This window comes from Aythya ferina (assembly GCF_964211825.1).
Source record: "Aythya ferina genome assembly, chromosome: Z".
In the NCBI taxonomy this organism is placed as follows: domain Eukaryota; kingdom Metazoa; phylum Chordata; class Aves; order Anseriformes; family Anatidae; genus Aythya; species Aythya ferina.
In genome coordinates, this window is record NC_140299.1 from 66,914,831 (window position 1) to 66,940,807 (window position 25,977).

The window sequence follows — 25,977 nt, forward strand, 5'->3', positions numbered from 1 at the left end:
CAAATACACATTGCTGCTTAACAAATGAGTGTACAGATCTTAGGTAGAGTTCTAATTGAATTCTGCAGGCAAAATTAGCAGGGTTTTTTTCATCTGTGACACCTTATACATTTCCTCACATAGAATTTTTATACCTCCCCTCCCACCAAGACACAGGTTTTGCCCTTTATTTTCCCTTGTGGAATTAAAAACATGAATTTGGAAAAAAAAAATACTACTGTTGGAAAAATATGATAATGAATGTCAACGTTGCAGTGGCCTATTGAGTATATTGATTAATATTTATACCCATTCATTGTAGAATGTCACACAATGGTTATTATAGTTTTCACAAGTCTCAGTCTAATTATATGGTCTCTAATTTTTCAAATACAAATACAACAATTCTAGCGCCTGTTGCTTTGTTATGATAAACTTCATATTTAGTTCAAGATTTATTACTTTTTTACTTCTTGATCTAACGACACTTTCTGTTATATTTGAGAGAACAGTGGGACATGTAGGAACTAGTTCTCATTCCTGAAAATAATATTTATTTGCACACATATAAATTTCTTATGAAGTCTCTAATGTTACAGACACATGAACTTTATTTGGTTTAGACAATTAACTTCAGAGAAGAGGTTAAAAGTAATTAAGCATGATAGAGGCTCCTCAGTCTGGAGAAAGAGAGGCTGAGGGAGATCCCATCACTCTCTACAAGTTACTGAAAAGAGATTGCAATGAGAAGAGGGATGATTTCTTTTCTCAGGTGACAAGTGATTGGGTGTGAGAAAACAGTCTTATGTTGCTCAAAGGGAGGTTTAGACAGGGAATTAGGAAAAAATTCTTCACAAACAAGGTGGTCAAGCATTGGAACAGGCTGCAAGGGGAAGTGTTGGAGTCCCCATCCCTGGAGACAAGTGACAAGGCAAGAGACAAGTGCCACTAAGGGACTTGTTTTAGTGATGGGATTTGGCAGATCATATTAATTGCTAGACTTGGTGACCTTGAAGATCTTTTCCAAGCTAAATGATTTTATGATTCTATGAACAAATATTTTAAATGTTAAGCATAGCTTAGAGTTCTTGATTTTATGATCAAGATCTTGTATTTGTGACCTGTAAATGAGGCATAGCCTGTATGTGCCTCAGTTTCTTTGTCTGTAATGAAAAATTCAGAGGTAAGATTTTTTTATATGTCTCATAAAACTGTTGAGGATTCTACATTTGCACAGGTCCAAATCAGTAATCCAAAAATCAGCCTAAATTTATATTTTGTCTAGTTGTTGCATGAAAGGTTAAAGCAGCCTGTTAGTGATGCCCAATTTGTTGCTATTAGTCCAGTCGTGGTCAGTGTACAGAACCATCATGATTACAGATGCACAAATGACATAATACACCCTCAGTCTACTCACGTTCCATGAACTAACACAGCCACACTTACAGAGTTTGGTTTTATTCAATGAGAAATACCATGGCTAGATTAATGAGTAGGGCATGACCTGTGCAATTTATTAAAGCATATACACAGATTCTTTGGATTACTGGTGCTAAATTCAGTCTGTAAAGCACATACAAATAACAAGAGTATGGGTAAGAGAGCCTGGGTAGAAATGCATTAAAAGATATAAAGTATCTGTATAGAAATTTCTAACATTCCTGGGGAGGCACTTGGCATAACCAAATGTTCAAATCTTACCCAAAGACATTCCAGTTAGGGGGAAGAGAGGCTCAGCATGTCGACTGATCCCAGAAGTCAGAAGGTGTCTTCTCTAACACAGTAACATCTTTGCTAATATTTTCTCTCCGTTAAGCTAATTTTACCTTTTAGGTGGACCTGGAGTACTCCATATCATTCCTCTTAGAGTCAGCACACCAAGTTCCCCTGGTGTGGTCACCATCTAAGGTTGGAGGCCTAGGGAACTTTGTAATGCAGCTACACCCCACCCTGAAAGTTTCTTCAATGCTGTACCTTTTCTTATAAAATGTGAATATAAGTTTAGTTTCTATGCCACCACAGCAATTATTCTACTGTTCTGAGGAGACAAAATAATAATAATAATAATAATAATAATAATAATAATAATAATAATAATAATAATAATAATAAATAATAATAATAGTAATAATAATAAATCTGGTTCTGCATCTACTGCTCATGGAAACAAGTTTAAAGGCTGACTAGAAACTGATTCAAGATTTCCCCGAAATTACACAGATTTGTTTAAATCGTGTTGAATCTTTCAGGCTAAAAGAGTAAGTGTGAGAAAAACAAAATGAACAAACAAAAAAAGACTTCAGAATTTTATTTGCTTTATGTTCATTACAAAAAATGCAATGAGATTTGTAAGCAAAGTGGAAAGCTTTCCTCTAAATGCTGGATCACCTTGTACGCTGCTTCAGCATATAATGTATGTCTTTGAGTCTCCAGAAGTTTAAAAAAAAAAAAAAAAAAAAGGAAATGGAGAAAATGGAACTGACTAATCTTGGATATCATCAGTTTAAAGTTATTATTTTGATAGGACTTTTCCCAGCTATGAGTTCATGTATGCTTTTCAATAACAGTGTCTAGTATATAGTGGTTAGTTTTGTATAGTAATAAAAATGTTTGGAGATAAATCTTTGGCTAATTCAAATCCCTGTTGACTCAAGAAGAACTACACTTCCGCTTAAGTCTCTCATATCTCTTTTCTCTATTGTATGTCAAAATGCATTATTAAAAAAAAAAAAAATGCTCTCAACACTTCTGCATGAAATGACTTGTTATACATCATAGAAAGTCATCCATTTACTTAAATTTTTTGTCCATATAAGTTAAGCCTATACACTTACATTAACCTCATAAAGGGATGACTTTCTCCAGGTTGGTAAACAGAAGGCAAAGAGTTAAAATCCTATTATCTCTATCCAGAACATCTGCAGCTGCTACCTGAAATCCCACATTTGTGTTTAATAGTTATTGGGAGAGCCTTTCAGAATATGGGCTCATCTAATTGGTTCCAGGTGCTTGATTCCCTGGAGGGCAAGTAAAGTAAGGAGAGTAGCAGGCAGAAGGAAAACAGAGGAAAATGAGTTTCTTCTACATGTATATGGACTTTAAGCTGTGAAAAATTGGTTGTCTGTGGGTAAGCATGCTGCCAGAAGCTTACTGACTTCTGGAGCCACCTGGTTAAAGGGTGTCCTCATTCTCTGCTATAAAGTTGATATCTGATCTCATATGCTGTTCCTATGTGTTGTAATGAAGGGCCTAGGCAGCATCTAGGTGGGACCACAACAGTTTGAGCATCAAAGGAACTCTTGTGAAAAAGTAGGGTCTGGTGAAACTGGAAGCTGGTCAGAATTTTCCCCATGAAATTCTAACTTAAGAAAAAGAATTACTGTTCTTAAGGAGGTATTTTTTTTTTTTGTGCATTACAGAACTAAAGTAGTAGATTGTTTTTAGATTGTTTTTAGAAACAGATAGAATCTTGGTTTTCTCCTGGTAGTGTTCCAGAAACATATGTTCCAAGATTGTGCCTTTGTATAATTTAGGCATTTGAAATTATAACAGGGGAGGATGTTTCATTCCCCTCCTTGCGCTGCTTGGTATATGTTGATCTTCATGATGTTTAGCCTGTCTTAGAGGTGTGCAACAAGAAACTGAAACAAGAATTTCAACTTCTGGTGTTGGTGAGGAGTCTGAGGGTGTGGTTGGGGGGGAAAAAAAAAAAAGCAGCTGGAACAGGGATGACACCAACAGAAACAGCCAGGTGTAAGTCTACTACAATCTTAAATGAAGATATACTGTGGTGTTTTGTTGTTGTTGTTGTTGTTGTTGTTTCGTTGTTGTTTGTTTGTTTTCTTTTGTTTTTGTTTTTACCTGATTTTAACCTTTATTAAGAGGCTACCATAAGTGTATGTGAAGCTAAGATTTTTTTTTTTTAATTAAGTTGAAGAGAAATAAAAAATAAATGCATAAGAAATTCTTACTGTCCCTTATAAATGACCGTAATGATATCTCACATTTTGCTGCATGTTCTAGAGTTGTTTCATTCTTGAGAAAATTTAGGGTCACTTCTGAGAAGTCCTGAGATAGTTCTTAAACTCCCTGTGGACAACCTAGGCAAGTTCTTGGGGTACGAGTGATTTGTCAGAGTTTGTGTATTCTCACATTTCCAGAGAGTGACCCAAAGTCATTGAAATTGTAGAGAATTCCACTTCTGCTATAGAAGGGTTTAGGTAGCTAATTTTCTATAGGAATTTGACCCCTATGTGAAGATATTCCATATATAAACGTTACTTCAATATTATAAAGTTCTGCCTAAAATTGTGTGCTTTGTGCTAGATTGTTGGGGTATGATGCCTACCAATTCTTAGAGAAAACATACATCATACATCAGAAATATATCTGTAGTGTACAGTAAAAGGCATCCTCAAGAACTTATATTTGCAATGCCAGAGATTTATTTGGCTGAACATAGATAGACTCAAGCATAAATTTCAAATACAAAAAAAAAAAATCTCTCCAGCTGTTGTGTCGCATCTGTTATCAGAACATCTTGCCATGCTAGTGAATGTATTTAGGCATTTGCTACAAGAAACAACTTCTTGCTCTTCATGGGTAGAGGAGAAAGAGATCCATAGGAGGCGATCCATAGGAGTGAGATGTTAGCCTTTTGATGAAGAATACCAGAAGTGGAATTAAATCTTAATGGGAGATAAGGTACTGGGAAATCAATATAAGACTGAGGAAAAAATTACTGAAGTCCTAAAATAGGTACAAAATAATATGTTTGAAAATGTAAATACAGTATTAGGAAAATTTATGTGAAGTCATTTTGATAAGCAGAACGACAGACCTTCAGCTGAGAACAAAGAGTCATATATGTAAATTGGCATGCGTCACTGATTTGAATTCACACCTGTTACCTCTACCTGGCCAAGAATTCTGAAAATTTTAACACTACATTTTTATGTTTGTAGATGTATGTATTCTCACAAGTTCTGTCTTGTTGCACTATGGAAGTGAGAAGTAAGGAAGTTCTCTAAAAACATAATTAACTTAAATAAGTGTACATGGAGACATGAGCATCACCTTAACAACTGTGCATAATTTTGCCCGAGAACCATCTTGTATAAGAAATATATATTTATTTTTTTTAAAAAAAAAGGGGGGGGGGGGGAAGGGAGAGTTAAAGACAAAACAAAAAAAAAGTTACTGTTTTGTAAAAGAAATTGCAGTGACAAGCAAAGATACCCACAGTATTACAAACTTGTTTTTATGTTTGTAGCAGACTGGATAGTTTTTGTGCCTGTTATTGTTTTGACTGCTCAATCAGTAAAGATTGCCTCTACAAACAACTCTCTTTGATTTTGTTTTCAAGTCAGTTCTCTCATCATGAATTTGCTTTTTGGCATCTTTCTTACTGTATGTTCATCCTACTAGTCAAACAAATGTAGTGCCATAGTGTCTGAGCTGGAGTCACCTTTTCCCTGCAGCAGCCCACACAGTGCTCTGCTCTGCACTTGCGGCTGGAACAGCACTGATATCACTCCAGTGTTGTGTCTATAGCTGCATAGTGCTAGCACAACATCAGGACTCCTTCCAAGCCCCCAAGAGTCAGCAGGCTGGGGGTGGGCAAGTGATGGGGAGGGGACATTGCCAGGGCAGCTGACCTAAACCAACCAAAGGGATATTCCATAACACCTGATGTCACACTCAGCAATAAAAAGGGGGGCTTTCGTGGGGGAGGGGGCTGTACCTCCTGAACAACCGCTACGCGTTTTGAGGCCCTGCTTCCCAGGACGTGGCCAAACATCGCTCATTGATGGAAAGTAGAGAATAATATTTTTTTTCCCTCTCTCTGTGCTTCCGTGAGGACTTGTTTCTTTTTTCTCCCCGTTCCCTTTCCCTTTAATTAAACCTTTCTCATCTCAAACCTCAAGTTCTCTGTGTTGTATTTTCTCCCCCTTCCTCTTCGAGGATAGGGGAAGTGAGAGAGCGGTTGTGGTGGAGCTTGGCTGCCCACCTGAGTAAAACCACCACACATAGCCATCATAAAAGTCATCAAACATCCCAAGCTGAACAAATTATTCTGCACGTGCCAAATAGTGGCCAATCATTATTTTGGTACATTGTACATTAAATCAAAATCCATCAACAGAATAGTTAGATAGAAAGTAAAAAGTCTTACCTTCTGGAGAGACCTAAAAGATGAGCTGTAGTGGGGGTGACATTTCTGTACCATGATTTAATTTAAAAAGAACTTTGTTTTACTTTCTCAGTACTAGATTTTAAGTCATAAAGTCTTCTGGAGAGATAGAGATAGTAGTCTAAATACTAAAATAACAAATGTAGCTGTTTTTCCTATGCAACTATTTCTGCACTTTAGTTCTTCTTCTGGGGACTGAGGCCCTCCTTGTGTTATGCACTGTCCATATGTACAATAAACTGATAGTCCTAACTCCAAAAAGATGGTTGTTATCTCTGTAGAGCAGGAAGCACAGGAGTTCAAAGTAACCGTATCAAAAGGTTAACATTTAACAGACCTTTCCCCTTCCTCTTTCCTGGACTCTCTTTTTCAGTAAGGCATTGCTTTGTACCTTATTTTTACTTAGCATCCCAAATTCTAATCAGCATCTTTCCTGCTGAAAAGGAAAGTGGAATGCAATTTCCACTGGAGATTGTAAATCCACCTGTGCTACAGAATTGATATGACACACTTCTATCTTGCATAAACACTTGCTGCTCTATTTTAGACACCTGAATTTGACATTTCAAAAGCCACATGTCCTTGTTTGTGGGTTTTCTTAAACATATACATGTATGTGCAATGTATGTGTATGTTTAGCTGTCAATTTCTTTGACTTGCACAGTGTGGACTTAAACTACCTAATCTGATATTTTATAGCTGTCTGTCTTTGTGAGTTTAGAGCAATTTTTTGTATCATTACAATAGAATCAGCAACTTTACTATTAAGAATTTTGCATTCATTCTCATTAAAATAAGAATCCTTATGTTTCAGAAAGTGAAGGATTTTTATTTCATTTCTTCTTTACTCTTATGCTGTTGTTCCAAATGGAGTGGATGCAAAATCTTAGGATACAGAAAGCAGTAAGGTACATAACACTAGGAATGGCCTGTTCTCTGCCTGCAAATGTGAAACATGTAGTTCATAAAAAATTGAATGGCATAGTGAGTTCTTTGGAGCCTGAACTACAGCGCATATAATTCTGTAGAACTTACCTTTCCTCAACAGAACTCCAAACTGCAATTGGGCTTTTGGGTTTGCTTATAAGGCTTAAGATGTGAGTTTTACCTTCCACTCAAGGGGATGCTCATTCCAACAGCAAATGGAGAATGCCTGTTTTACAATAGATTAGTTTGCCCCTAGTTGTCAGTGGAGTTAAAAATATGAAAAATGAAGTGTGATCAATATTAAACTTACTTTAGAAATTTGTTGTCTGGGGCTGTTTTGAATTGATGCAATGAAACTGCAAACCACACAGTGTGGCTGTTACAATTTACAGTTATATTTCAAAAACATAAACTGTAGCCTGTCTTGCATTTTTCCTTTGGACCTAGAGATTGAAGTAATAACAATGAGATGTTTCTTTTCCCTTTCTACACGGCTGGGCTCACTTTCTCTTGAAGCTTATTGTTGATGGATAAGTTAAGCACAGTTGAAATCTAGCCCTTCCTACCCAAAAGTTTATTTGACTGAAGACATTTCTCTTTTTTTTTTTTTTTTTTTTTTTTTTTTTTTTTTTTTTAACATTAGATTTCCTTTAGCATTTCAGCAATCACAGGTACTTACAAATAATTAGTAAAAGCAAAATTTTGCTATTTTGCTTTGCTCGTTAGTTTTTCTCTCTTGTATCTTGGCAAATGTGCCAGTCCGGATTTTTCTAATGGCAGCCTCAAAAGTGTTCCCATATATTGTGCCAATTTTATTTATTTATTTATTTATTTATTTATTTATTTTTATGGTTGATATATCTTCATAAGACAGCAACACAGCATAATAATTCTATTTTTAAGTAGAACAGATTTTTGCAGTGTTACAAACAACACAATAGCACAAGCTCTGTGCTTGATTGTGTTAATTATATGAACATTCTAAAACAAATTCCACTTCTCACAAAAAATATGCATGTGTCTGTGTCTAACTCCTATCTATTCACTCTTTCCTATTTGGCAGTTGACTGCAACTAAAGATATTTTTCTAGGATTTATATCCAGAACTTTAGTTGGCCAGAGACAGAATCTGACTCTGGCTATGAACAGAAACCCAAATGTTTTGCATTTATAGTACATTTATCTTTCAATTACTGATCCTAAAAGTACACCTAGATGTCTCAAATAAGCGCTCCTTTAAACTCTTAGTTTTTATGGGTAGAGAGAAATAATTGTACTAGGAGTCCGGTGCAAATAATGCCATCCACAGGTAGATCCTGCCTTCCTCACTATGATGCCAGGTGAAGTTATGCATTTTGTTCATGCTCAGAGGTGCACATGGGAAAAGGAAGAATGAGTCCCAGTCTTGTAGTCTTATTCAAGATCAGAATTTCTTCTGAAACAGCATTTCCATTTGTACATTATTACTAGACACAGACGTGGGAGTTGTATGAAAGGTGTCATGGTTAATCCAGTAGTATTTTCTGCCAAGGAACAAGAGGAAGACCCAGAAAATGAAGGCGCTGGTGTGGAGAAACAAGGCTTCTTGTTTCTACTTCTTGTTTGTGCCCTGAGCCTCAAGTACATCCTGCAATAACCCTGTTTCATGGTCTTAGGAGAAGCAAACCCTCTATTCCTAATACATATGGGAATGGAGACCATGTCTGTGCCATTCATGGAGTAATCAAAGGGGTCAATTTCTCTGTGGTTATTATTTTCAGAAGAAATTGTCTTCATTTTTAATAAGCAGAAAGCATTTCTCTATTTGCGACGTGAATACCCTATAAAGAGAGATACATTTTGATTGCAAGCAGCTGTTGCCATCTGATCAGAGATGTACGGCAAATATTTTAGCAACTGTTTCTCCTCCTCTGGTTTTTCTCCTAAGACCCTGACAAAGTTGATGCATGACAGGGAAATCTATTCTTATGAGAATAAATTCCCCAGACAGCTGGCAGTACTATGCCACAAATATGTGCATCAAATGTCACCTGTTAGAGTTTAAACTTTATTCTCTAAAGCCTTGGTTAGATAGAGTAGTGAGATGGGTGTGTACTTTAGCCTGTGAACCGTGGAGGTGCCCAGGAAGTCTGACTTCTGTTGACTGAATCTGAACCCATAAGCTCACAGATCTATGTTACATCTGTACCTGTGAAATTCCCTATGAGCTTCTCTGAGAACAGCAGTATTAAAATCAGGGAGACTTAATAATACAATGAGGCTACCCCAGAAACAGGATCTTCAAAAGTATTATTATGAATGCCAGAAAATATTTCCTACTGCAGGGCAAGGAGAGTGAAAGACCTTTAATCTCTTCTGGGTAAGAGGGAGAAAAAGGGATTGTTTAAAAAAAAGGGGCAACACTGAAGTCCCTGACTTAGATTGCTTTTTTCCCAATAAATCTACAAGGACAGAGCTACTAACCCCCAGTTACTACAACCCATCACATCCATAACAATCACTGTGTAACCAAGTTCAACATGAACAAGATGAGAAGAATGTGAATTGTGCCATTACACCATTGAACAGTTGTTTGCTTATATTCAGTTTAAATCCAAAAAAATTTCTACTTTAACATATGCTCACATTCCCGTTCAGAGCTGGAATATACTACACAATAGCTTATTTATTATATATGTTAAATGGGAAGTAAATCTAATAAGCTTCCTGGAGAAAAACAAATAAATAAATAAAAGGGTAGATTTTGATTTGATACATACAGTAGTACCCAGCAAGGTGCTGAGTATTCCCAAATTGTGTCTGCAGTCTGTCAGCTGACCATAAATCCAACAGAGATGGCAGATGTTGATCTCTTTCTAGGAAGTATTCTCTGTCATCCAGACTGAATGAAAAAAGCAAATGCCCACTGGCTCATTTGATGTCCCTAGGCGGTTTGCTGTAAGACTTATTTTAAGTTTTACTGAAAATAAATAATACCGATCTAATGGAGCTTTTAATTAGAAGATATGCAGTCATTCTGTACATTATACTGAAGTCCTAGGTGGCTTCAAAAAGTAAATCAGGACAATCGCCAAGGATATCCATCTTGATTATTCTAGAAAATTGTAAAACTTCATGCTGTGTACATTAAAAATTATACCACAATTTTTCTAGCATTTATGGCCAGATAGTGTGCTTGCACACAAGGCATGCATAGCCATGTTAGAATCATCTGTCTATCTGGTGTCACCTGTCATTAATATCAGAAAATAGCCCATTGAAAAGCGTCACTGTGTGCAGTATTTATGCACCTTTCAGTCAGTCTGAATCTTGATCTCCATATGTAACTTCTGTTTACTTCATTACTCAGGAGCTGATTTGTATGGTGTAATTTCTATAACTCTGAGCGTGAGGCATAATATCAAGTTGTTCCGGAAGAAAAAGTTATCCTTGCTACAACATCTTTTTTTCTTAAACCACTCTGTCACTGTCTCAGCTTTTATGATTCACATTGGAAAAGTCATCCTTATAGTTTCTTCTTGGTTTTCATTTCTTTTGCTGCTAAACTGTTCAGATGATGTAAAGAAGCTAAGAACATTTGTGCCAATTACATTTGACCATACAGAACAATTCTGATCACTAATAAGTATCACAGGCTATTCTTTAAAGTATAAGATTATTTCTGGGATTTGCTATTAGAAAAGCCAAATCCCTTTCTCCTTGGTAGTTCTGTGCAAACTTAAAGCTCCACAATGAACGTTTTCAAGTTTAAAAAAATTTACAACATGGTAAAGTCTTTAATATATTCTTTATCACCATGGATAAACTAGAAAATTTACTCTTGTGAGATTAGGAGGTACTGAGCATGTTTAATGCATATGTCATCAGGAGTTTCACAACAATAAAAATAAATAAAATAAATTAAGTAATTAAATAAAAAACAAAGGAGAGAAGCAGCACTATGAAATGCAAACTGGCTTCTACAACACCATTTTAACGCTTCTAGAAAAACAGAAAGTATTTCTAACCTCTTTTTCCTAAATGCAATATTTTTATTAAAAACACTCATTTCAGATTATGAAATAGACTTACAAACTGAAAAATAAACATAAATCTAAAAAACATACCTCACAAAAGTGATTTTCATGGCTGGGTAAAAAGCAGAGATTAATGTATAGAGTATAGGCAATTCTGATGTCTGAATAATCTCCACTAAAAAGAGTTCAAAGCAGTATGAAAGAAATACACATAAATATCACTCTCAAGAGTGGTGAGGAGAAAGTGTCTTATGATTGATGACTTGAAATATGTCTAATTGTAAATGGAATGAAAAGTAAGCTTTCATGAAAGAAAACATTAGAGTTACGGTCTGTATATAATGATTTCTAACTTTGTTTCCTTTTTATACCAGGAAATACATTTTATTTGTTACTTTATAGAGAGAGCACAGTGGCTGATTAATATTTAATGCAGCATGTAACCTTTAAAGATGGTAGGCTTTACCTTGAGCACCAGAATTCTCATGCTGCAGAGGATTCCCTCTGATTTTCTCTGCATGGCAGAGTTCTAGGAAAAATAAGTAAGAATCCCTGCTTTTATTGAAAGAGTAGTTCTAGCTGACTGCCCTATTAAAATAGGGCTTGGAAATGTAAACCAATGCACAGTACGTTATTTTTGTTACTGCATTTTTCTTACAAATGGCTGGAGACCAGGGAATCAGGCCAATAAATGGCTCATACACAAAAATGTACAAATGAATGGACACAAGTTATTCAGACAGAAACTGTTTACATTTCTAGTTAACCTAAAGTAATCTTCCCGGTTAGTTCTCCAAATCTGTAGGCTGGATCTTTGCTTTGTGGACAATAATAGGTTACATTTTTGTGGGGGAGGATGGACATGTTTTGCAGGCTCAGACAAGCTCTGAATACTAACTTATGGGTGCAGCCTATATATATATATATTGCAATACTATCTTTTTCTATCTATTTGTGGGTAAAATAGTGTTATTTCCTATGCATTGTGGCAGCGTTTCCTAAGATTTAGTTTTAATACTTTGTTTGTGTGAAGATAGCATTTTTATGGAATACCAGTGAATCTTTGGGAAAAGGGTTAGAGTCACATCAGAGTGCTTTTATTGAGGCTGGTGATGAGGGACATATCTTGCTCCTGGTAGAATGTTGTGTCATTAATGCCACTTTAGAGCTACTTTTTAAAATTTCTAAAAAAGAAAAATGATCTTAAATACTGCAGAGTGAAGCTACTTATGATGTCTTGATTTGTTTCTGTGTTAATTTATGGGTTTTGTAAGGTCTGTGGAGGTTATATTTTATTTCTTTTAACTAAGTACCAATAATATTCTCATGCCATCAGCATCATTGTAAAGCCAGCAAACGCAGTCATGATCTACTGACAAGCACTTCAGCTCTTTCCATTCAGGAATGCTACAAGGCCACTTTTTTCATGACTTTCTTCGCAATGCTTCTAAAGGCCTGATGCTTCTTACATCCCTGTGTCCCAAGGGCTACTCACTGAGCCCATCAGATGCTGCAACATTTCCTTTGTTACTGCTGGCAACACCAGAACATGCCTGTGCATTGAAGTTATTTTTGATGTTTAATAAGGTACTGTGATTATGCTGGAATTTCTAGTGTTTGCTGTGGTGTTAAAGAGTCACCTTGTCTGACATTGTTAATGAAATGTATTTACAAAGGAAATGTTTTCTCAAAGATTTCAGTCCCTTAAGAATAACTTTGAAAGCATCTAGTGTTCAGATGTTCCTGAATGTCATTTATGATTGCTATCCAAAGCACTCTGCAACATTGCTCTAACACAGACAAAATTTTAGTTCCTGCCATGTGTCCCCTAGATGACACCTGATAACTGCAACATTTATCTCATTCCCTAGTAATGGATACTATAAATGTTGTATTCTGTGCATATATCATTCAGTCCACATTCAACAGGTCTTTAGAGTCTAAAGTTTACCACTTGGTAAAAAGAGTATGATGAAGATTAAAAGGTTGGGCTGGGTTATATGAGAGCTGCATCCTAATCCCAAGAGCTGAACTAGCCTTGAGGCAGGAAGGTGCAGCTGACACCTATTCAGGGAGCCCACACAAAGGGTGCAAGTAGAGGGTGGTGGACCATGCAAAGAAGTGAGCTTTATCCAAGTTATCTTATTTTCCCACCTGTCAGATTAGGAAAATAAACAGCTTTGTTCAGTGTTATTGTGAAATAAAAGTATTATTTGGCTCTAAGGTACTTGTAAATCCTCTGATTTAAGATACTGTTGAAGTGTAAAATATTTATTATGACTACAAATTGTATGTATCTGTGGCCTTGGCTTGCACAAAATAAATGATATGTTACTAGCACAGGCCAGTTAAAAGATTTTAAAGGTATAAAATAGATAAAGTACACTGCCTTTAATTTATGCTAAAATAATTTCATTTCTGCCTGATTTTTCTCTGTGCTTTAAAATGACTGGGTGATATGATGCTGTAATGTTTTATCCCTCTATGATACATGTCTTTCTAATCATTCTTCTTTAAGTATTTAGTGCCTTCTTTGTGAAGAAAAACTTACTCAACACCTTTCTGGAAGCACAGTCAACTCTTTATGCTGCTTTGGGCAAACATCAACAGGTGCATGTTACAGCTTTCAAATTTGCTGCACATGGTACGGATTACGTTGGTGTTATGGTAAACTAATCACAACTTGGAGAGAGTCTTTTCATTAAGCCAGTTCCACCCGATTAAAAAGAGTTTTTTCATATAAATCCTTTTAAAGAAATCTTCTTCCATGTGAGAGTATAAACCCTGTAATCTGGGCAAGCTGAGTTGTGGAAGAGATGATAGCAGTTCCTGTTTTCCAAATGAGTTTCTTTTATTCACAAAGCACAGAAATTTCCCTAGAAACATGCTATCATCAATTAATACGAATTGTGGCTGTTACTTTTCACATAAGACCCAATAACATATCCTCAGTTGCATTAAGGCTGTAGAGATGCCTGGAGTATGGAAGCTCCTCCTTGACTTCTTCCAGTATTTCATAGCTAAGCAGAGAATAGGCAAGTTCTCAAACACCAGCAAATAAGTAGCAAAAACAAAGTATACTAAAGGTAAGGGTAAGCAGAAGACTTTTTGTGGTATGAACTGGCAGATTCTGAACTCAGCAAGTGTTCTTAAGTTAGCCAACCTTGGTGTGTATATTTCATATCATGACCCCATGTATTAAACACTGTTTCACTGTTAAGATTCTGTTTAAAGATAACATTCCTTGTGTAGGCTTTAAATTTTAAAGAGCAAACTCGGCACATATTTTACTGAATTGTACTGCCTGTTCATATGTTTCAACATAGAGTAGACCTTGAAAAACATAAACTGTTTATTTTTACGGTATCTTAGACATTTACATACTTTACAGAAAGAGTAAAGTTGACAGGATACATCCTTTCATATATTTTAATTTTAATAACATTAAATTTAAAGGGAACAGAAAAGAATGAGGAATAATGGATTTTGAAGCCTCTGATACTCTTCAGTAAGTGCCACTGGTGCTGCCTTTTTAATACTTAAATCTAGATAACTACAGAAATTAAACATAAAGGGTCATTAAACATAGTGGATTGGGGGATGTCTGCAGTTCTGAAACCTTACTTGTTTCTCTTTCAAGAGAACCTTTCTTTCTTTATCCAGCAGAGCCGTTCAGTTTTTAGCATTCAGCAGAAGTCATACCCTAACACTGGGGGAGTGTCAGAGTATCTAAGCACAACATTGCCATGGTTGCAGATCTTGTCTGCCTTCCTGCTTCTGGCAGATGTGCAACTCCATATCTCTGTCCAAGTTTTGAAGTCAGCATGAGGATTCATCTGTTCTTGCGGATTTCAGCAGTAAGAAGGGTATGAGAGAGGTGACTATAATAGACCAGTCTCAACCTCTTGATCCCTAAACATAGAGGATAAGGGCTACCAAAATTTGTATATCCATTCAGTATGGAACAGTGTCCAGTGACTCTACTAGATACTGTTACAGAGCTCCCAAGTCTTTTTGTTGTTGTTTCCCAGTAGACTACAGCCTTTTGTCCCATTCATCTGAGAAATCTGTCTTAGTGTTTTTTCTGGCTCCAGGATCAGGGCATATGGGATTTCTTCTTACAAAGTGATTTGTGCAAGTTAAGAGCTAGCCCTGGCACCAACATGTCTAAACACTCTTTAGTCTCCCTGACTTTTCTCATCATTTAGATTATGCAAATTTGTGTTCCACAGACTTTCTTTAGAGCCACAAATTTATGCAAATATTTTTCTCTTTTCTGGGAGTTAGTTGTTTGGTTTTAGTGTCCATCTTTCTCAGATTTTCTATTCATTTTTTGCAACTCATCGTGAGAACTTCTTGGGGCTGCCTTGAAACCATTAAATGTATTGCTACAGCGACTAGACAAATACCAGTAAAAGCAAAAATAAATCCAATTACCAACCCAGTGTGAAACCTTAAGGAGTCAGTACTGGTTTTGAAGAGTTTCTAAGCACATCAGAGATGTTATGATTTTTGTTTTGTTTTGTTTTATTTTGGGGCGGGGGGGGGCAGGGAGAAGGATACAGTGATGGACTGCTGTGGGAAGGGTTCCCACATATTATTCTTATGGGACAAAAGTAAAATATTTGATTATATGATAGTTTAAATAAAGATTCTGCCTAAGAGTTGAGAAGGCAGGCAGCAGCACTTGGCAAGCACAAACGCTAGTAACACTTTCTGCATAGCTCTTATTTTGCTGTAGAAAAATTGATTCCGTGATTTCACTGTTTAAGATATCAGCATGGGAAACTCTAAGAAATAGGTCTAAATATTTTTCCCCATTTGTGTATTGTACTTCATCAAGGATTCTATTAGCTTCAGGAAACTTCAGAGACAATATAACAATATCAGTTATACTACGGAAGGAGCAAACCTCAGCAGAGGACTTAAGAAGCCCCATTCTTATTTTACTAGAGGTAAGAAAGTCCTTGCAGGATTTTATGGAATTAGGTGCTTTCTTATTCATGCATGTTAGTAATGAATAACAAAAATGTCTTTGAATTATGGAATTTTGCTGTTGTATTTTGTTTCTTTCTGGGGTAATAGATTAGGAGATTTGCAAGGACACTTGTTAAAATTGTACACTGAAAATTCCATTAAATTTTTATAAGTGAATATGATCAGCAGTGACAGACCCCTCATTATCTCGCAGCAGACACACAGTTCCAGTGGAGAGAAAAAAGAGAGGAAGAACTGGATCATCCTCTCTTACCATGAAATGGTTAAATCTCACCTTCTAAGCAGATTATCTGGAGGAATTCTGCCAGGGATGCCCTAGTGACCACCTGCCATCAAATATAGAAAAACTTGCAGTGAGGGTGAATATTCATGCCACCAGAAACTAAGGAAATGTTGACTACTCCGAGTTGCTAGGAAAATCAATGAGATCTGTGTTGTGTACCTTGTAATATGATCTAGCAAAACTAATCATTTTGAGAAAGTCAGCTCCACCCTCAATTAAAATAGACACCTACAATTACTGCACTCTTATGAACACTTTGATTTTACCATGACTTATCTCTCCCCGACTGTTAGATGAGGGAAATAACACTTCATCTGATGGAGATTATAAGGATAAAGCCAATGCTTACAAAGCTCTTGGACAATGTAGTGAGGAGAACTAAAAAAAAAAAAAAAAAATTCTATGTGAACACAAGAATTGACTATCATATATTAAAAGTAAGGCTGGTGACTAGGTGTGAATTCAGTGATTTCCATCCACCCTGTGAAATAAAGATAGATTGTTGTAACCAGGAAGACTGTACAGTTATGTCATCAAAACTATGCAAAGGCAGAGTGATTGCTCTTCTACCCTGTTAAAATCTTACCATGTTTGTCAAAATAAAAATAAATAAGTAAATAAGAGTTGCTTCCAACTTCAGAAAACCAATTTCAAGAACAGGGGATCAAGCCCAGGATTCTAAACGAGCTTTTCCAAGTAAGATGGCAAAGTGCAGTGTTGCCAGAGGGTCCACTTAGTGGGGTTTCATGGTGAGCAGAAAACAGTACTGAAGCTTTGACCTCACAAAGAAATTTCTATCCCTTCTCTTTGCCTTTTGGTGGATATGTCCAGACGGAATAAGTGTGTGAATATGGCTACTGTAAAAGTACCATGAATTCAAAAGAAATATAGTCTTTGGAACTTATTGGACCACTTTGTGTTTCACTCAAGAAAAAAAATGTTGAAAAGATTATGTCCAAAGACTGTGGGGAGGGAAGGAAGGGAGGGAGGGAGGAAAAAGTAACCCTTCTAGGTTACAAGATTCATCCTTAACTGTCAGTAATGGTTTACAAATGAAAGCTCATATAAATAGTTTGTATATATCTTACTTAACCCAAAAAGCTTTTGAAACAATAGTAGGGAGAGGCAGACAAAACAGAGACACATGCTCATATCAACTCTTGCTCCTGGCATCAGCAAAGGTCAACAGACTTGCCCTTCTGAGTATCAGCAACAAGAAAAGTCAAGCTGCAATTTTGTTAAGGCATATTAAAAAAGGAATTTACAGCCTGTAGTGATGCATATTTTATCTCATGCTGGAGAAAAGCTGCCACAGCCCCATACCACTATGATGTGCAAAAAGATTCATTCAATAAGTACCAAAAATAAAATAGAGCTAATTAAAACTCTGGTAGAAACATCACGCTGTGAATTTTAGTTAGAATGAAGGATAAAGTAAAAGTTTTAAATAGAAATGAAATATTCTAAAAATATATTAGATGATACTGAGAAGTCAGGTGTGTTTAATGTATAGTGAAAATAGCATGATATTTGGAGAGAGGGCATAATCTCATTGAGCTCAGGTCAGAGGAGCAGACAGTGCCTTACACTCACAGTACTTAGAACATGGTTTGCCAGTCATCTTGTTCACATCAGTTTTTGTTTTCCCTTCTCCAGTTCACCTTGTCCTTTATGGAAACATATGTAGGGAACAGCTCCTTGGCTCCAGTTGCACTCAAGACTGGAAATTCTCATGCAAAAGGAGAAGTAAAATTACTAGTTTCCCCAGGAAGGAGGGGAAGAAGAACAGTTCTGATTGTGGGGGATAGACTGCAATTCTTTTTAAAGGGTCATGCCACTAATACTGCTGTTACTGTTACTAATGTACTTATTGTAACTTACATGTTACTAATACATGCTACTAATACTGTCACAGGGCCATGATGCCACAAGCCTTCCAGCTTTCTGAATCTATTATTTCAAAGACTGTAACCACTGATATTTTCCTGAGGCTGAAATTTGTCCTTTGGAGGTGTGCTTTGGAGTAGAATCCTTTTGATATACACATATAATGCCTACATGAAGTAAAAACAGAAGAAAAACAGGAAGGACCAAAATATGACAATGTCCACCTTCCACTTTTATATGTGCAAAATTGACTGTGTGGAACAGTCTAATATTATCAAAATAAAATAATTAAATTAAATGACTAATATTTTGGTCCATACATCCAAAAAAAAAAAAAAAAAAAAAAAAAAAGGTTTCTTACATCAAACAGGAACCAATTAAATTCTGTACATTTTAGCAAGCACTGTTATCAATAAGGCATAAGTTGTAAAAGGCATATGTTTCATCTTTTATACCCAAGTAATGCTGATGAGAGCTTCACAGATATACAGAGACAAAAGACCACAAAGTTTCAGTATATGGATGAAATATTTCATGAATAGAATTTCATTGTCTGACCTATTTTGAAACATTTTAAAGAAAACTTTAGGCTTCCAATTTATTTAATTTTTGTTGTTGTTTGTTTCATTTCATTTCAGCTTAGAAAATTCAAAAATAGTTATATATTTTTAAAAAATATATAATTTGGAGTTAATTGTTCCCAAATGTTCCTCGTTTGGAAAAATATAAAACAGATTGTGTTCCTTCACTTATAAAAATATATATTGTTCATGTTTTTAATTTTATTTCATATGTTTATATTGGGTATGGAATAATTGAAATCTCCTTGAAAGTCTTTCAATAGGCCTTTTCGACAGTGTCAATCCTAATGAAGCCATAAAAATCAGTGCAGTTTACTATTATTAATGATTTTAATCAGTGGTCATCAGACATGATGCCTGAGTCTTGAGACATAAAGAATGCTTAGTGAAAGAATTCAGAGCTGAATGAAAAATTAACTAAATATATTTAAGGTTTTAATTTGTGAAAGTCACCATTTCTCATTTACTACCCCTTGTTTTTTTGAAGCACGGCCTATTGTTCGCACTCTTCTGCTGTCATTTAACATAAGTTTAGAATATATTTATTGTCTTTTCTGTAATCAAAATGTTTATATCTGTTTGGAACCTACCTTTAGAAATAATCTTCATATGGAGGAACAAAGCATGACTGACATTCCAGAAAATACTATTTGCTTCTTCTGTATTCCTTCTTCAGAGGTCAAAATCTTCATGGTAACAAAGAAAGTGAGAATTGTTGTGGATTTTTCTTTTGTTTTGATTTATTTTGTTTTGTTTTTCATAATATTCTTACAAAATGTACAGAATCCCTTTGTTCAAAGGGTGAACCTGACTTCAAAGGGTGCCTTTACCAACCTTGTCTCAAAGGGCTTTTGAGACATAACAGGATGAAAACCTTCCTTTTGGGAAAATATGGTTGTGCAAGAAAGGAGGGAGTTTCAGTAGTCTCTTCCATATATGACTAGGACTCTGAGAGAACAGGTTCTGTGTTTTCCCTACTGTACCACACAGACACAGCCATTCAGATCAGCTTTACTGTTCAGAGATGGGGCAGGGCAAGAATATGTTGGAAAGATAAACTCCTCCAAGTCTGTTCATTGCAGTCTGACCAACATTTTATTTTTTTCTGACCCTAGTGTGCAGTGTTTACTCAGTATGAAGAAGGCATTGCCCACCTGAGTCCAAGTGTTGTATTAGGATTCCCTTAGAACTCAATATAAAGGAGTTGAGGTGTTAGAAGGTTCATTGATATTGTGTTAGTTTATAATATAAGAAATTAAAATGTTGAATTCTCAAGTTTATAAATGTTTTAGGAAATCATCTATCATGTGCAAGCTGGAAAATTTTTTGACTCAGCATGTGAGGGCAATGAGTTTATCTCAGCATCACGGATTGAATTGGTGGTTTGGGACTGATTACTCTGAGCAATCCATTTGCAGATTTGAATGAAATAAGTGATTTGTGACTTGTGACAACATCAATAAAGCAATTCCCTATAGCAAAAGTAAGTTAACACAGAGACCACAAACTTATTCTACAATTTCTTTATCAGAAAATATACAATACAAAATATACAATTATACAATGGTAGAAAAATGCTAATAAATTGAAGTAACTGCTGTATTTCAAAATAAACTCCAAAATAATTAAGTGTTATGATATCATATTAAAGTGAGGTTTCTTGCTCAAGAAAAGATAACATACAAGTCCTTTTATATTCCAGTCAACAAATGCTGTGTTTTGGAGTGTGGCAAAACTCACTTGCTTGAGTTATTAATGAATTAGAACATCCTTGACAATGGGATTCAAATGTGAAAAAGGTAGTGATAAGAAAGAAGACATGTTAATTAATGGTGTCTTCCTCAGAATATATTGCTTTTCTCCATCAGCATTATAAATAATTGAGTAACTTCTTGAGGCAATCATCCAGAGACTGTTTGTAACAGCAGTAACTTTAAAAAAAATCTGAATAAATGGCTATTGTAAGTGGAGTGGGAGTGTTCAAGTGTAAACCAAAGGTCAATAAAGCTAAATATAATACACAGCTTATGTTCTGCTTTATCAAAACTTGTATCATTGTTATGTAGTAATTGGTTTTGCTAGGAGATTAAAGTACATTCAATCTCCTCTTCTTTCCAACATTCAATTTTAGATTTAATATGCCAAAATGTAGTTAGTTGTTAAATAAAATTACTTTGGAAAAAGTATTAGTTGAGTCAAAGCTCACTGTCATGGGTTATACATCTGTCATTTCCTTCTCATTATCATATTGCATGTAACTACGTTCTTCCAGATGTCAAAGGGTTAAATTATCTTTTTACATAAAATGTCACCACTGACGTCCAGACAGCATGGACTGTGATTTTGAGTTACAGAAGATGGTGCTATGCAACAAAGACAAAAAGCCATGGAGGTCAAATGATGTCAGAAAAGTTTAGGTAAGGAGTATGTGTGTGTGTTTGTTTCATTTGAGGAAACAAGGTCAATGCAATTACTTTGCCTCTCATCATCCCCCACTGTTCATTGTTAGATTCCTTTCTGGTCAATTTCACTGAATTTGACAGAGGAAAGAGGTAATGAAGCTCCCATATGTTTAAAACATTTAACAGCTTAGATTTTTTTTTATTATTATTATTATTATTTATTCTAATAATGTCCCCACTAGTTTTAGAGAGAAAAGTAGAGAAAACAACCATATCCATCTTGTCTGACAGCTGCCTGCTGGCTGGGATGACTGCATGCATCTAGCCCCAGCCAGTGCTACCATTCTCTCTGTTGCTGTGCCAAGGAAGAGGAAGAAAGAGCCTGAAAGGGGCGACATGGGTGCCTTGATAGCTGTCAGGGATGGCCAAATTACTGCATTGTACATTACATATAAGCCATGGAAAAGCTGGGATGGCAGTGAGGATAAGGGACATAAAGGTCTCTCTCCTGCAAGCACATCTTTGTCATATTTTTTTAAGACCAGTTTTGCTTTGTTATACTTTATATACTCTGACTATGGAGAAAGAGGATTGTTTCCATGTGTGGAAGAATCCATTGAATTCATAGGTCAAGAAGATGGGGAGACAAAAATGAAGAGAGAGGATAAGAAATGGCTTTCTAGATGTTGCAGATAGAAAACTGTAAGTGTATGGCCACACCTTCATGAAGGCAGGGTGGGGCAGCTTGGCACAGCAGTCCAGGAGATAAAGCAGCTCCCTTGGCAGTGCCAGAATAACGGAAAGGAGGCACATAAGGGCAGGGCAGGTGAGAAAGCATAGGAAGCAGATTATACAAGACAGTAGGAAAAAACTGAGGATGCTGTTGAAGAAAAGCTTCTGTGGAGACTTTCCTCTCTTGATGAGGCATCAAATCTCCTCCAGTGGAGCAGAATGGAGTGATCCGCCTCCAAGAACTGTCATAGGAAATCTGGTAATCCTATTGCAGATAAACCACAACTGCTGTTACTTCTATTTCCACTCTCATTTGGGCACAGTCCAGCAAAATGACACATGCAGAAGAAAAGCTTAGTAGTAGTTGTTTGCCAGCCCAAGCAAGGAACGAGACTCTTGGGCATTACAAAAGGGTTATTTTGCCTTTCTTTGTCATATTCTACAGAATACAAAAAGGTATTATTTGAAAAGACCAAAACTTTCTTGAGCACAATGAAGAACTGTTGCTTACTGCAATACAGCTGCATGTTTTACCAGCACAAGATAGGTGTGCAAATAAAGCAAATGATTTAAACAGAGGCTTGACGTGAGAGCACAAGGGAAACAATAGCTAGGTGGCATCTTGGTCCATCCAAGTACAAAATCATGAACTTGGCTGTAGTCATTCCATTTCATCATTGCTTAATTTACTGGAATGATTCACCTTCTTAAAGATAAACATATGTCTGTGTGCTTTGCTGAAGGAGGTGTGTTTAAGCGGTGTGCTGCATTCTCTGTTACCCTATTTATGCTGATTAAAAAGATATATCACTTAAGTGAAACACATCTTTACCAAGTGAAAAAAATAAACTGAAGCACGGTGAGAGTAAAACGTTGTGAAGTTTATTTTTGTGTGGCAGCCAGTCAGTTTGCTCAGTATGTCCTGGAACTCTCTGTGGCAAACCATGACAAAACTAAAATCATTGAAGGATATCTGGTTGCTGAAGTATTTTAGTGGTGAAATTTTTCTGCGATATGGCTCCCCATGTCTCAGGCATTTGTTTGCTTTGGGGACATGTTAAAGAAAAGCTTATGAAGAGTTAAATGTTTTTCCTCTATTCATTCTGTTTTTCTTTTATTTCTGACCAGTATTTCTAGGCAATTTTGGGGTGTTTTTTGCTGTTGGTGGTGGTGGTTATTTTTTGTTGTTGTTGATGTTGATGAAGTTATTAGTGTCTACTGTGCTAGTAGTCCTAAATACTAGTTATTTTCAGCCATTTGTTTCAACTCTAGGAACTCATCCCTAGTGAATTACTGTAAAATATGAAATTAGTGTAACAAGTATATTTTACACTCTCCTTGAATCAGATGGGTGAGTGAAAATTAAATTTTGCACTAACCTGCTCAAAACAGTACACAATTAGTATCTGAATGTTTAGGCTGATATGGAAAGACATTAATTTTACCTGTTTGAACAATTCACTCTGCTAAAATGATATTAATTTGAGCCCTATATTATTTTATACAGGTTTCAAAACTGCTCGGGACCTGTTACCAGGGGAGTAAGCAGAGATCTCCAAGAAATGTATTGCCTAAGAGGATAGAAGGCACTGTGACCTAGCACTCTGAGCATAAGAAATGAGGAATTTATTTCTACTCTGTCACTGATTAGCTATACAAACTCATATAAATTCTATTGTCTTTTTGTTTCCCTTAGTCTCCCATATTATGTTGAGCAATCATGATCTCTTGTCAATCTGTCAGTCACTAAAAACTGTGGGTTGCTGTTGTTTTGTTCTGCTTTGTTTTTTCCCTTCCTGTGTTAATACTGCTTATTAGTGGTCTATCCCATCCCTGAATCTTGCAATGTGTTTCTTTGGCACTCTGAAAACTATTGTTTCTGAAGGTAACCACCCAAAAAATGTTGTTAGTCTACACATAGCTTTTCATGCAGGTGTGGCTTATCCCATAGAAGAGAGCCATCTTTTCTGCTGATAGACCTCACCACTTCATGCCAGAAACAACCACAGAAATGCTAGCATGGAAAAACTGACAACAGCGTCATCACCTGCCTCCCACTGGGTCTGCTTAAGTGACCTGTAAGTACACCCAGATCCCCAGATTCTGCAAATTCACATGTGCAGAAACATTTCATTCATCTGTGTGGCTCTTCTTTAATTGTGGTTGTACCTGAATTCAATCTTCTGCCTCACGGTACCCCTTTGCAGAGAAGGCTGGCATAAATGTAGAACATCTCAGGTCTGTTTTGCGCACCTCTGGCTAGTCACACCAACACTTGGTGACTTTGGGATTTCAGTAGAGCACACACTGCATGCTGTGGGAATCTGCTGTATCAGACAGTTTCTCTTCAGGAAAAACCTGCTAGACAGCATTTGTTCTTTATCAGCATGCAACAGGGAACAGTTTCAGGGCTGAGACATGCCCTGGGATGCTGTGGAAGAGTGCTCTATCTAGCACTGTGTCATCATATTTGGGAGAAGAGGGACATCTGTAAAAATATTTAGTAAAATTCCCCTTGGCAAAAATGCATGATGCATGCTATGTGGAGCAAACATGAAATTTCTCTCTCACTTGCAAAAAAAAATAATGGTGAAAAAGCAGACATGAAAAATTATTTGTTGAAGCAGCATCTTCTAAATCTACCTTTGTACCTTTATATTGCAGGAGACAACCACAGCACACAACAGGGTTCACAGATGCCAGCGCAACCTCTATTTCAAATGTCATGTTTGAATGCCTCAGGCCTAATTGTTGGTTCAGCTGTCATAAACCATGGGGAAAGTTGACTGAAGGTCTCATGGCAAAGGAGGATAGGGGCATTGTATTTTAAGTTGCCTGGGGCATAAGGGACAATGGCTTCCTTGTTTCAAGCAGAGTAAACTCATCAAGTCCACATTTTTTTCAAGTTGGGTTTTGCCCTGGGACCAGAAATGGTTAGAATGAGTGAAAGGACAAAAAGGCAAGTGATTTACAACCCAGTGGGGAAAAATTGCATTAAATGCAATAATAAACTGAGAAACAAAACATCTTTCTTTGATTATTTTTCTTCAAGACTCATCTATATGTGCTGAATTTTGTCATCACAGCTTTATGAAGACAAACTGAATTTTTATCACTGCCTAGTTAGGGTATATTTCTTGTTTTCTGGGGTGGACAATGATTTTTTTTCTTTGTTTTTCTGTTGTGCTTGTGTTTTTCTTCCTTTTTTTTTGGGGGGGGGGGAGTGGGTTGTTTTTACTTTGGAAGGAAACACAAACAAAACTGAACGAATAATATACTGTGACTGCTTGATTTTTTTTATTTATTTACTTTTATTTAATCTAGAAATAAAAAGGCTCAGACAAAATCTGAATCCTGAAATAGAAAATAGAAAGTGTTTTGCATTGTTCATTCATGACTCTTTCTGCTGTAATTAAGCAGCTAATGCTCCAGATGGTTTAGTTTTCAAAATTAATAAATTTCAGCTCTGCTGAACACTTTATTTCAAAATGTGCAAAATTCTAACCAGAAGATTTAGCAACTTCCATTGTAATTGTCCCATAACACTGGAAGCTTTGTGGCATTTGCAACATGGGGCAGATATAGTGTCCCCTACTGACACTTTGGGCTCCGTGTATCAAGCACTGTGCCACATGGCTCACACAGTTCCCAGGATCCAGCCCACGCTCTGAAGCCCCTTTGCTGCAGATTCAGCATTTCTCCCATTAGACATTTCCTGCCCTCATTGCAGTAGTTTTCAGGGTTGGACTGTGTCTATGGCAATGGATATTTAAAAGGAGACATCTGTCCCTAACCCTTCAGTCAAAATGAAAGTCCTGCTTGTTGCTCAGGACAAATATGTGCAATATTACCAGCAACAGCATTAAAGAAATTTGCTACAATTGCTTGTGGAGGTCAACCAAACCAAGTTTCTATTTCTTCTCCAACTGTGGCAGCCATCTGCTTGCTTCAGAAGGGAGTCTGAAGATACATGGCATGT

The 25,977-nt window shown here is 36.4% G+C and overlaps 1 long non-coding RNA gene across 1 annotated transcript; it reads left to right on the top strand.

The window, feature by feature from the left end:
* The first annotated feature begins 2,999 nt into the window (after positions 1-2,999).
* LOC311427537 lies at positions 3,000-25,016 on the top strand. The gene is made up of 8 exons (XR_014687411.1): positions 3,000-3,106; positions 13,634-13,759; positions 14,782-14,981; positions 15,959-16,070; positions 19,461-19,569; positions 21,137-21,281; positions 23,506-24,076; positions 24,663-25,016. It is a non-coding gene; the product is annotated as an uncharacterized lncRNA (long non-coding RNA).
* Positions 25,017-25,977: the final 961 nt, after the last annotated feature.